The 13,674-nt window shown below is 50.2% G+C and overlaps 1 protein-coding gene across 3 annotated transcripts in view; it reads right to left on the reverse strand.

Moving 5' to 3' along the window:
• The window catches only part of SLC39A11 (solute carrier family 39 member 11), a 90,987-nt gene that overhangs the window by 53,293 nt on the left and 24,020 nt on the right, over window positions 1-13,674 (reverse strand). The window lies entirely within an intron of this gene.

Below are 13,674 nucleotides of genomic sequence, written 5' to 3' on the forward strand. Positions count from 1 at the left end.
GGGGCTGTTGAGGAACCAGGCAGCACCAGGCTGGGATGATAAGGCTGGAGCTGGGGTTGGGGCTGCTCCCCCTGTGCCGTTCCCACATGTTCCTGCCATTCCCTCAGGGCCCTGCCACCATCCCAGCACCCCCAGAACAGCTGTAGTCACCCCCGCTGTGCCCCCTGCGCAGCACAGCCCCCCACAAACCTGATTTAATCCATTTATTGCCACGTTATTCCCAGCTCACCTCCCCTCCTGCCTTTTGCACTGAGAGCTGAAGTGTGGAAATCCACGGAGCAGGAACTGGGGCTGCCACAGGCTCCAGGAGCAGCCACCAGGACAAACACAGCCACACGTCCCAGATGTTGGAATCCCAGAGCAGAACCGTGGTTATTCCCACTTGGGTTTCACCATTTCCTTACAGCACTTCCAAACCAGGGACAGGATGAGCAGCTCAGTTCTTGCTCTCCATAATTCCTCTCATTCGTTCCTCCTGGAATTCCCACTACCCAAAGTCACCTGCTGCTCCTTGCATTCCAAAAGGACACAGTGCCTTCACGCTGCTCTGGGAATTCTCTTCCAGGGCCTCCCCACCCCTGCAGCCAGGAATTCCTTCCCAATACCCCATCTAACCCTGTCCTCTGGCAGTTTAAAACTCCTTCTCCCAGCACATCAGCTCCTTGCAAGCCAATTCCTAGAAGGAATTCCTCCAGTCCCAGGCTGCATTTGCTGCTCAGCAGCTCCCAGTGCTCTGGGATCAATCCACATCTGGAGAGACACATCTGGAGTTCCCATCCTCATCCCCCACCCAGCACAGGGAAGCAGCACCAACTTCCCAGGCCAGGGCTGGCAGGGCTGGCACACACCTGGCAAAAGGGGCCCCTCTCAGAGCTGCAAAAATTAAATAAGGAATCGATTTCTGAGGAAAATAAATCAAGTGCTCCTTTGTTCTCAGCCCTTGGACTCACAAAATCAATCCCAGCTCCCTCTGGAGGGACAGACAGATTGGATTTTTTGCCTGTTCTCCAGGAATAACCAAACATGAGGCTGCTTCCAGGAGCACAATCCATCATCCAGGCAGGTGGGACTGGGATACCCTGGTGGTACCACACCCCCTGAAGGAACCACACACACCCCCCTTGATCCACAAGGGATCAAATTCCAGCAGAATTAGGATTTCTGCACACAAACTGGACTCAAAGGGACTGTGGGATGGGAAGAGACCAGCACAGCCTGGAGAGGAGCCAGTGGTGGGATCCCTTGGGATGTTAAACAGAAACATTCCTGAGCCCCCACAGAGGGGCTGGATCCCAACAAATCCCACGGGAAGGAGAGCAGGAGATTCCCCATCTCCCACTGGGAAAATCTGAAGCAGAAAACACTGACAGGGAGAGAAATGGAACTGCTGGCTGAGCAGGAGCCACTTCCCACATTCCTGACAGGATCCTGGTTTTATTCCGAGAGCAGCTCTCTCCAGGCCTGTTCCATGTTCCTATTTTAGGGATAAAAGCAAAGCCAGGGCTGGGAGCGACGTGGCCAAAGGGAAGATTCGGGAAGACAAGGCTCAGGCTCAGGGCCTGGGATTTTCCTTCCATAAACTCTGATTTATGGATCTGGAATGAAGAGTTCTGAAATGAGAACTCCTGTCTCTGGCAGAAGCAGAAACAGGCTGTGGCTCCAGCCCAGAAATCCAGGGTGGCTCCAGGGGGACCAGCAGGATTCCCTCACTCCAGCCCTGCAGGAGGGACATGCCACTTTCCAGGGCTTGGACAACATCTGTCCCCACAGAGGGGACAAAACCATGCCCAGCATCATCCTCACACCAACCCCAAATGCCAGGCACATCCTCACACCAACCCCAAATGCCAGGTACATCCTCACACCAATTCCAAATTCCAAATCCCAGACACATCCTCACACCAATCCCAAATCCCCCAGAGCTGGGGGAGGGCAGCAAACACTACCCCAAAATCCAGTCCATCAAAAACAAGGATCTGAAGCACCCCTGCAGTTTATGGCAGAAGGAGCTGGGCCCTTTTTCCTCCTCAGAATCCAAAGGAAATGGATGTCCCTGAGCCCGAGGTGGGGATGCAGGGATGACTCAGCTGGAGCTGAGCGGGAGCACACATGGAAAAAAATCCTCCTCTTTCCATTTGCCTCCTGTGTTCCCATAAAGGATCACTCCAAACTGCCTTCAGCTGCCTTGCCATGGGAAATCCCTCACACTCGGCACCCCAGGGTGCTCCTGCTGCACCCCTGATGTGTCTGACAGCCCCACAGCAGGAAAACACTGACAGGGAGCAGGAAACAATGGAGATTTTGCAGGGATTTGGCACCCAGCACCCTGGGCACAGCCAACAGCCCCGAGCCACCTCGCTGGGAAAGCTGCTGAGATCCAGCTGGGAAAGGGTGGAAAGGTGCTGAGATCCAGCTGGGAAAGGGTGGAAAGGTGCTGAGATCCAGCTGGGAAAGGGTGGAAAGGTGCTGAGATCCAGCTGGGAAAGGGTGGAAAGGTGCTGAGATCCTCCTGGGAAAGGGTGGAAAGCTGGTGAGATCCAGCTGGGAAAGGGTGGAAAGGTGTTGACATCCACCTGGGAAAGGTGCTGAGATCCTCCTGGGAAAGGGTGGAAAGGTGGTGAGATCCAGCTGGGAAAGGGTGGAAAGGTGTTGACATCCACCTGGGAAAGGTGCTGAGATCCAGCTGGGAAAGGGTGGAAAGGTGCTGAGATCCTCCTGGGAAAGGGTGGAATATGGGATGACTTGGAAGAGACCTTTAAGCTCCTTCAGCTCCACCCCACAGCCACAGGCAGGGATATTTCCCCATCCCAAGCCCCATTTCAAACAAAACCAAAATAATCCCCCCAAAAGCGCCTCTTCCTGGGATGGAACTCCAGGACTTTCTGGCTGGAAAAGCCCGTCAGGCAGGATGAATTTGAAATGCCAGCATCTCCTGCAGATGCACGGATCCCCCGGCAGCTCCTGGGAGCAGGGGAGGCACCGGGGCCCAGCCCTGGTTCAAAGGGAAGCGACGCCCCTGGCAGCCAAAGAAACAAATAAACCCCGTTTTAATTACACTTAATTGGCAATTCAGCGCTGCCTCATCCCGGCTTTCAGGCAGTTCACACCATCTGCTGCCACAGATCCCTCCTTTCCTTTGAAAGGAGAAATCCCAGCTTTGTCCCCCTCTCCAGAGCCCCCGGGCTTGGAGATTTATCGCTGAGCATCACCCAGGAGGGGGAAATTGGGGCCCGGGGTGAGCTCTGAGCTGCTGGAGGAGCCCCAGATCTGCTCAGCTCTGGGCCTGGTAGATAACACAGGGTTAGAGATAAAGAGCTTTGCTTGAAGCTGACAACGGTACAGATGAGAAAGCAGCAGGGCTTGGAAAATCCAAATAAAAAGCGAAATAAATCAAAATAAATCGATAGCAAAGTAAATAAAAAGTAAAAATAAAAGTAAAATAACAAGCAAAATAAAATAAAAATTAAAAAAATAAAATTAAAAAAGGAAAAATAAAAGGAAAAAATAAAATAAAACTCGAACTAAAAAAAAATTAAAAAATAAAAGGAAAAAAAAAGAAAAATAAAAGGGAAACCAAACTCAGATAAAAATAAAAGGAAAAATAAAAGGAAAAATAAAACCCAAACTAAAATAAAAGTTAAAAAAAATAAAAGGAAAATTAAAAGGAAAAATAAAAGGAAAAATAAAAAGCAAAAATAAAAGGAAAACCAAACTCAGATAAAAATAAAAGGAAAAATAAAAGGAAAATAGAAACCAAAGTAAAAAAAAAAATCAAATAAAATTCAAAATAAAAATCAATTACATCTTTGGGCCCAAGAAGCTGAGCACAAACCCTGTTGTCACCTCCCACCTGCAGGCAGCCAGAGGTCATCGGTGCCATGCCCAGGTGATGGGACACTCAGGGGACACATTCCCATGCCATTCCCATGAAAGCTGCTGAGATCCTCCAGGAAGGGATGGAACCCTGGGGTGGTTTGGGAGAGACCTGTCAGCTCTTCTCCGCAGAGGGAAGTGCTGTGCTGGTCAGGACCTCAGCTGGGAAGCAAAACTGACTGCAGAAGGCAGAAAACTCCTCTGAACTGGGGTTATTTACCCAACAGCTCTCCTGGGGGCTGCACAAACTGGGATTTGATGCAGGGATGTGCCACAAAGCTGAGCTAGGGGCTCCCCCCAGCCCCAAATCCCAGCACAAACCCGGATTGTGGGAACTCAAAATGTCCCTCAGACATTTCTGGATGTTCCGGGCCCAGGTCAGAAGCATTTGAGACCTGGCAGGCAGCTGGAAACAGCTGTGATTTTGGGTTTGAGCCATGGAATGAGTTACCAACCTTGCAGGAAGAACAAGAAGTCACAAAAGTTTAGATACTACAGTAGAAGTAGTTACAAAGTAGAGGGAAGAATTTTAAGTGCTGTACAGGGGGGTTTTGGTTTTGTACATGGGGGTCAGAGGGTTTAAGATGGAGGGATTTGGGCCTGCCCTGTCCTCCCTCTTTCTTCTTCCTCACCTCCATGTTCTTGGTGATGTTGGCACTCCCAGATTGGTTTAGAGTAGAAAATCACCATTTAATATAGGGTATGGGCATTGGGGACAAACTGTACCCATGTAACACGTAATGTCCCATATAAAAGATAGAAAAGCACCATTTAATACAGGTAATAGGCATTGGGGAAAAACTGTACCCATGTAACACGTAATGTACCATATAAAAGACAGCAGCAGCCCTGGGCAGAGGGGGAGAGAAGAAGCAGTCGAGAGTCAGAGAGGATGTCAGGGTGTGTGTGTGCCTCTGCCTGAGCTCTGAGCAAACCACAGCAGCCCCAGGAGAAAATCTTTTAGATAACTTGCAATAAACTGCCTTGAGACCGAACAGCAGAGACTGCTGAGCCTTTCTTTGGAAGCTCGGGCTGGAGGAGAGACTTTTCCACCACACGGAGCCATCCCTGACCCAGGGTGAGCTCCGGCTGCTCCGTCCCCTGGGAGCCTGTGGGATGCAGCACCAGGCAGCCTGGAGGCACAGCAGCTGCTCCAGAGCCTCCAAAGGGAAGGAGGATGAAGGGGGGGGGATGATTTGAGCCAGGGTTCCTTCCCTGGAAATGGCTCCATCCCTCCTTGGCTGGAAATTCAGAGGAAATAAATCCACAGCAGAAATGAAATAAATGAACTCAATCCACTGAAGAGGCCAACAAAGCCTCAGTCCCAGCCTTGGTGTGCTCAGAGCAGAGCCCTGCCTGCCCCTCACACAGCTTCTGCTTCCCAGGAGGGGAAAACCCTCCTGGAACCGTGTGGAACCTCCAGGGAACCCTGATCCCAGGGACCCCTGAATCCCAGGGACCCCTGAATCCCAGGGCTGGAAGGATGAGCAGCCCCCGCTGTTCTGGGGCTCCCAGTGCTGCCCAGAGCCAGGACTGGGAGGCACTGGGGGAATTCAGGTCCTGCACAACTCAGGAGGGTGCAGACACACTGCTGAGCCAGCAGGCACCACCTTTCCTTGAGCCAGGAGAAACCTGGGATAGAAAGCAGCCTGGGAAAAAAAGCAGCCTGGGATTTTTTTACAGCAAAAAAAATGTTGGTTTGGGATGGCCCTAAAATCCCCATTCTGCATCAGACACCCTCTGTGGCTCAGTGCTTCCATCCCACACAGCCCTGGGCAGGAGATGTCCCACAGCAGAGGCTCCTCCAAAATATTATCTGAGCTCCTAAATATCCTTTTCCAAGGAGCAGCTCCATCCCAGGGCACCCCTCAGCTCTGCAGTGGTTTAAAGAATGATTAAAGTGAAAACCCCCCAGCCCCACTGAATTAAAGAGGAATTTCAGTGAAAGCCCCCAGCCCAACTGATTTAAAGAATAATTAAAGTGAAAAATCCCCAGTCCCACAGAATTAAAGAATAATTAAAGGGAAAACCTCCCAGCCCCACTGAATTAATGAATAATTAAAATTAAAACCTCCCAGCCCCACTGAATAAAAGAATAATTAAAATGAAAACACCCCAGTTCCATTGAATTAAAGAACAATTAAAGTGAACCCCCCCAGCCCCACTGAATCAAAGAGCAATTTGAGCACAAATCCATGAGCCCCACTGAATTAAAGAGCAATTATGGTGCAAACCCCCCAACCCCACTAATTTAAAGGGTAATTATGATCTAAACATGGCTTTTAGCTCAACAATCAATATTTGTATCTGGGAGAGCTTCCTGGTGGGAGGGGGGAGGAACTCCAGCATTGATTTTTAGGGAAAAGGCATATTCCATCATCCTGTGCCATATACCACGTGCAAAGGCAAAAAAGAGGAGGCCTGGACATGAACAACCTGCTCAGGACACCGGGAGCTGCCAGGGAAAAAACGTGTGGGGATGGAAATCAGATGGGAAAGAAATCACAGCACAAATCACATCAGAGCAGCCACTCAGGGAGAGGAAACCTGCTCCTGCAGGAGGGAAAAGGATCCCAGGTCCTGCAGGAGGGAAAAGGATCCCAAAATCCTCCAGATGGAAAAGGATCCCAGATCCTGCAGATGGAAAAAGGATCCAAGATCCTGCAGGAGGAAAAATGATCCCTGCTCCTGCAGGAGGGAAAAGAATCCCAAACTCCTGCAAATGGAAAAAGGATCCCAGCTCCTGCAGGAGGGAAAAGGATCCCAAACCCCTGCAGGAGGGAAAATTATCCCAAACTCCTGCAAATGGAAAAAGGATCCCAAATCCTGCAGATGGAAAAAGTATCCCAGTTCCTGCAGGAGGAAAAAGGATCCCAAACTCCTGCAAATGGAAAAAGTATCCCAAATCCTGCAGATGGAAAAAGGATCCCAAACTCCTGCAGGAGGGAAAAGGATCCCAAACTCCTGCAGATGGAAAAAGGATCCAAGATCCTGCAAATGGAAAAAGGATCCAAGATCCTGCAGGAGGAAAAATGATCCCTGCTCCTGCAGGAGAGAAAAGAATCCCAAACTCCTGCAGGAGGGAAAAGGATCCCAGATCCTGCAGGAGGAAAAAGGATCCCAATATCCTGCAGATGGAAAAAGGATCCAAGATTCTGCAGGAGGAAAAATGATCCCTGCTCCTGCAGGAGAGAAAAGAATCCCAAACCCCTGCAGGAGGGAAAAGGATCCCAAACTCCTGCAAATGGAAAAAGTATCCCAAATCCTGCAGATGGAAAAAGGATCCCAGCTCCTGCAGGAGAGAAAAGGATCCCAAACTCCTGCAGGAGGAAAAAGCATCCAGTTGCAGGAGGATGAGCAGGATGAGCTCTGCCCAGCAGCTCCCCAGTCACTGGTGCCCAGCTCTGGTTCAAACAGGAGTTAAACTGGTGTGTGAGAGCAAAACCAGCTGGGAGAGCTCACCCCAAATCCCAGCCAAGATGGGAATTCATCCATTTTCCCAGGGCAGAGGGAAATCCATCCATTTTTCCAGCTCCACCAAGAGCCCAGGGCTGCCCGTGGGTGCTGTCACCCCCAGCAGCTCAGGAGCCCTTTGTGCAGCCCTGCCAAGCCCCCGGGTGCTTTCAGGGAATAAAACCACGGCCCAAGGTGCCCCAAACCCCTCGGAGCACCCCGGGGCTGCGCAGGTTTGGGGGTGCTCAGAGCTGAGGAAGCAGGAGCAGAGCCAGAGTGGTCCCAGCAGCCAGAGCAGCAGCAGGCACAGGGAGAGCAGCAAAATCCCAAAGCAGCTCAGGCTTTTTTGGACCTCAATCCACCCCTTGGGGTGACACTGCAGGGAAGGAAACGGGGCACAGGAAAGGGGTCAGAACCAGGCAGAGCAGGACTGTGCTTTTATATATTTCTGCCTCCAGGACATGGCCAAACTGCTCCACACACCCCCCAGGAGCTCAGGGCCATTCCAGTGCCCCCACAGCTCCATTTTGGGATCACTCCACCCCCTGGCAGCCCATTTCCCACCCCACACCTGCATCCACAGCCCCTCTGCAGCTGGGCAGTGCTTTTTTACACCCTCCACCATCCTTACAGTGTTGTTTAGGGGCAGTAATCTGGGCAATAACCCTTTTTTCTGGGCTCCCCACACTTCCCAGCCCCTGCTTCTCATTCCACCCCTCCAAACCTTCCTTAGGGTGACTCCAAACCATTCCCATCCCCTCCCAGCTGAAGAACCAGCTCCAGAACACAAATGAATTCCTGTGCTGGCTGAATGGAGCCAAACCAAGCTCCACTCCAGGGGCTGCAGCAAACCAGTTGTTGGTTTGGTTTAATAAACCTTGAAATTTCAGGCTTTTTCTCAGAGCAGCTGCACTGGAGTGCTTAATTCTCTGTAGCAGACTTCAACTTCCCCCCACTCAGCCGAGGAAGAAAAGAAGCAGCAAGTGAGCTCCAATTCAGCTATTCTCCAGACATCAAAGGTCAGATTTGCCTTTAGAACGGATTTTTTAAATGCAAAATAACTGCCACTCATGTCAACTAGAAACCCTCTGTCCTTCAGGAGCTCTGACATTTTGATCTAGATAATAAACTGGTTAGCCTATGAAACGGGAAAAAGTAAATTAGAAAAGTTAATACCAAGCAAGTTCACCTGTGAAGTTTGTATCTGTTTAGAGCATTTTAATTTATAGTCTACTTAAAATACTAAACATCTAGGAGCCCCTAGAGCTGCTGGGCGTGGAGAGGAGTTCCTGAGGAATTTGTTTCATCCAGGTGCAGAATTAAACAGACTGTGAGGTGCAGCCAGGAAACAAAACCTCCTTGATAACAGTGGGTGATAACTGAGGATCCATTTGGGAAAAGGCCCCACAAAAAACCTCCCTGCACACCCCCAGAGCCTCCCCAGCTCATCACTCAGAGTTCCACCAGGCTCCTGGATGAACAAAAACTCCTGGAATTAAAGATTGGCTGCCCCACTCACAGATCCCATCCCCAGAGCCCCTGCAGCCAGCACAGCTCGCCCACAGCCAGGGCTCCCACTGGCAGGTTGGCTGGAAATCCTCATTTCAAGCTTCCAAAATTGATTGCTAACACTAGAATTACAAGTGTGTAATTAGTTAGAAGCGTGTAATATCACAGGGTGAAAAACTTCAAGTTTAGGGGTTTAGGATATAGTAATAAATGTGAAGCAAAATAGAGGTTGTAAGGCAAAAACAAGTTATTCTTTTTTACCTTCTTCATAAGTTTAGGTAGTAGTTTGTAATTGAACAGAAAAATCTGCAGTGTAGACTTTGAAGAATTAAAAGTGAAAATAATTTAAGTATAATTTCTTAGATAATTTAACCTTTAAAAACCTTATAACAAAAAATTAATTAACCATTTTATACCTTATTAATAAAAAACTACAAAACTCACTACTGTAAAAACTATAACATTAATAAAAATATTAAACACCTAAATCCAAACACAAACTATCACCTCAAATACCTTCAATCCCAACCTCGATAAAAATAAAGGGGAAAAAAACCCCATAGTTAACAATTTTCTATCTATAACAACCTGCTCTGGGGGCTTCACTGACTGCAGAGCTGGGTCCTCTACAAGTAAATGCAAGAAGCAGCAACCACCAGGTGGCTTTTCAAAATTAAGTGAAAACTCCTGATGGCAGGAGCAGGGCAGGGCCTGGAGCTTTGGGGCACAGATCCCTGAGTGAAGCAGGAATGATGTGCCCCCATGTGGGTCTCAGATTCAGTCAAAGTGTTTCTAGCCAGGCAGAAGCCTGGGAAAAAGCTAAAAAAGAATGTAAATAATTCTTTATCTCTCTCTTATTATTCACATTGTTTATAGTTAAGTTCTATCACTGTGCATCAGCACTCTGCACCAATGCTGTGAGTTGTTTCCACTTCAGGACCATCCTCACCAAGCTCTGTATAAAAGAGCAATGTATTTTAAATAAACCAGAGTTTTTTACTCTCAGCAGCCTTCTAGTCAGAGTCTCTTCATTCCCATCCTGCCTCAACAGCAACACCCCCTTTCATTTATTCCTCTGCAGCTCTGGCTCCATAAATCCACATTTAGCCCAGACTATAAACGCCAAGCACACACCCAGGCTGACAGGGACGGTCAATAACCATTTGAAACGCTTCAGAAAGGGGCATTAGGATGTATTTTAATCAATACAGACACGGCCACAGGCATTTATCACCCAGGCTGGCTCTGAAGGATTGATGGCTTGTGAAAGCTGCAAGGAGCACGGTGTGAACGTGTCCAAGTTATCCCAGACAGAGCTGGGATCACGGAAAACTGGGCAACAGCCCACTTTTAACTCCTTTTAAAGCAGGACTTTCACTTTATATAAGTCACAAGGGCTTTTAACTCCTTTTAACTCCCCTTTTTAACTCCTTTTAAAGCAGGACTCTCACGTTATATAAGCCACAAGGGCTTAATGAACCTTTTGGATGCACACAGGAGGCTCTGGCTGAATGGCCCCGATCAATCCCCAGGGTCTGGATCCATCATTTCTCCCTCACAGCCACTGCTTCTGCTCAGGGAGGGAGGGAACAAGGCGAGGATCCACAGGCTGAGCAGCAGCAAGCTGCCCCTGCTCCTGTCAGGGGAGCTGGGCATGGCTGGGCAGGTTTTCCCTCAGGGTTTTCCTTCTTTCTCAGAAGAAACAGGGAAAAATGGGCATTTTTTGGCTCTAAGGACAAGCCCCACTGATGTGCTGCCTCAAGCATCAGTGCCAAGCCCAAAATTCAGCTCAGGTTTTCTCTCTGTGTTGGTTCCCAGGGGTTTTTGGTCTCCTCTTCTCTCCCCAGCTCCTCCCAGCACACTTCAGTGCACTGAGAAAAAGAGATGCAGCTTCTGCTTCCTCTCCTGTGCAGCCCCCTCGGGCAGCCCTGGTGCACAGAAACTTCCTTTGGAGGGGAAAAATAGGGCAAAAAATGGCAAGAATGAGCTTAGGGAGGGGGTGATGCTGCTGCAAGGGGCCCGGCAGGTCCTGGCAGGGCTGGGGTGTCCCCAGCCCACCCAAATCCCCACCTGGGCCTCAGATGTGATGCAGCAGCTCCAATTTAAGGGGAAAAAACCACAATGTCTACATACTGAGATGTCCATGCAGGACCCCCAGAGCTCCCAGGTGATCTAAGTAATGAGCTTAACAAAATTTCATTTCTAACAGACGCTGCTGCAAACACGGGGTGGTTTATGCAGCCACAAAATCCATCTGGATCTGCTCTCTGAGCAGCCAGGCGGGGATGCCAGGGCAGCAGCTCCTAAATCACAGCCCAGAAAAGCCAACTGAGTCATTCCAGCAGAGCCTGGCTGCCTCCAGTAACAGCAGTGACTTCACACTGCTGCAGCCAGAGGCACAACAGGCACCACGGCGTCAGGGGAATTAAAGATGATCCACTTGATCCATGGCATCAACACCTTCCACCAGCCCAGGTGGCTCCAACCTGCCTTTGGACACTTCTGGGGATGGGGCAGGCACAGCTTCTCTGGGAATTCCATTCCAGCCCCTCCCCATCCTCCCAGGGACAGGTTTCACCCTCCCAGGGACAGATTCTGCCCTCCCAGGGACAGGTTTCACCCTCCCAGGGACAGATTCTGCCCTCCCAGGGACAGATTTCACCCTCCCAGGGACAGATTTCACCCTCCCAGGGACAGATTCTGCCCTCCCAGGGACGGATTTCTCCCAAACATCAATCCCAGCCCACTCCCTGTCAGTTTGAAGCTGTTCCTCCTTGTCCTGTCACTCCACGCTCGTGTAAAATCTCTCTCTGGGAGCCAGCCACACATCCCTGGCTCTGGGGTGGAGGATGAGCAGCAGAGATGCTGCTCGTTTCTCTGGAGTTGAGCTCAGCAGCCAGCACAGAAAATCCCAGCACAGAAATTCAATTCCCGATGCCCTTCCCTCCCTGGAGGCTGCACCTGCCCGGGCACCGAAGGGATATTTGGGATTTTATCCAGCTTTGCAGCCACACTGCTGTGCCCTGCTCTGCCCAGCAGCTCCCCAGAGCTCTCCCAGCTGCAGGGGGATGAGGAGGCTGCTGGAGCAGCATCTCCCACTCCAGAACGGGCTGAGGATCTGAATCAGCAGCAGGAGGCATCAGCTGTTCCATACCAGCTGTCCTGAGCCCAGCTCGGGTTTCCAGCTGCTCTGCTGCCTGGAAATCCTTTCTGGGAAGTGCCCCGGGACACAGCGGGGTCAGGCCTGGCCTCCAGCCCCGGCTGACCCTGCCCTGGCCATTTCCTCTGGATTGGGCACCTGGAAAAGCAGCAGGATGGGCTGGGCCCAGCCCTGGCTGCCCACAGGGAGCAGGGCAGGGTGGGCACAGCCCAGCCAGGGCACTCCAGAGATGGGAACAAACCCCCCGAGCTCCATCCCAGCTGCCCCAAGAACTGAAACACAACCACAGCCCTTGCCTACCCAGAGCTATCACAGACAAGGCTGGATTCTCTCTCCCTTTGAGTAATTAAAGCCTGGTGATTATCCCACTCATCAAACAGTCTAGACAGACTTTTCAGTGCAATTCAGGGCGAATCCACCATCCTGCATTTCCCAGGGATACACACACCTTACTCCAGGCAGCCACGAGGCACAGGCAGCTTTTAGCAACGCCCAGAAAGTTTTAATTCTACTCAGGACAGGCTGGAGAGGGGCTGAGCAGAGTAAAAACAAGTGATGGGAAGCCAAAGGATTTGGGATGAGGGGGAAGAGCAGCCATGGAATGGTTTGGGTTGGGAGGGAGCTTAAATCTCATCCCATTCCATCCCTGCCATAGCCTGGGCTGCTCCACAGCGCTGCTGGCTGAGGGAAAAAACCCAAATGAGGCTTTTTTCTCTCCCCAGAGCAGATGAGGGACAGGTTTAACTCCCACCTTTCCCCCACCTCCCTCTCCTAGGTGTGAAGGAAACCTCCTGGCTTGGTGAGCACAGCCCAAAGCCTCCCCAGGCAGGTTCCAAATGCATCCCCAGCCCCAGAGAGACCCCAGCCCCGCAGGCAGGCCCTGGAGAGAGGCACAATTCCCACATTTCCAGCCCTCCCCATCCCAGCTCCTCACCCCCAGCCCTCCCCAGGCAGAACAAGGCAGCTGCTGCTTTGGGATTTTCCTTTGTTTTCACAGCTTTAGCGATTTAAAAAGATGTAAATATGAAGGAAGGGTCAATGATTCAACAGTGATTAAGCCTGAAATATTCCACTTAGTACCCATTAGACTTTGAAAACACCCATTATGTTCCCAAAGCTTCCCCAGAGCCAGGCAGGCACTACCCAGCCCTAGGGAAAGCAGCTTTCTTGGAAGGCTGGGGGTATCTTGTGAAAATACCGAGTTTATTTCACTAGAAAGAAAGGGAAAAAAAAAGGAAAAGACAATAAAAGAATTAATGTATTGTAGGGTCTTAATACCATTTCCCCAGAGAGAGGAAAAAAACAACAAAGCCTAATGGAAATTTTCTATTCCCAAAACCATTTGCACTGTTATTGTCTGCAACCAAAAAAGAGATGGAAACATAAAAACCACAGCAGCTCGAGCTGCTGAGAACTGCAGGGCCGAGCACTTCTGCTTTCCCTTCAAGAATAAAATTAAACTGTGCCTGAGATGGGAAGTTTCCACCTGACAAAAACATCAACCCCCCTGCAGCTGCCTCCCAAAGACTCACAGGATGCAACGCTCATTGCCTGGAGCAGAAAAAATCCTCCCATCCCTCTGGAAAAAGCCAGGCTGCTGCTTCCAGTCCTGAGGATTTGCAGCGTTTTGGGAAATGTGTAATTAAGCAATGTGGTTAAATAAGAGGCAGATTTAAGAG

This window comes from Taeniopygia guttata, chromosome 18 (assembly GCF_048771995.1).
Source record: "Taeniopygia guttata chromosome 18, bTaeGut7.mat, whole genome shotgun sequence".
NCBI lineage: Eukaryota > Metazoa > Chordata > Aves > Passeriformes > Estrildidae > Taeniopygia > Taeniopygia guttata.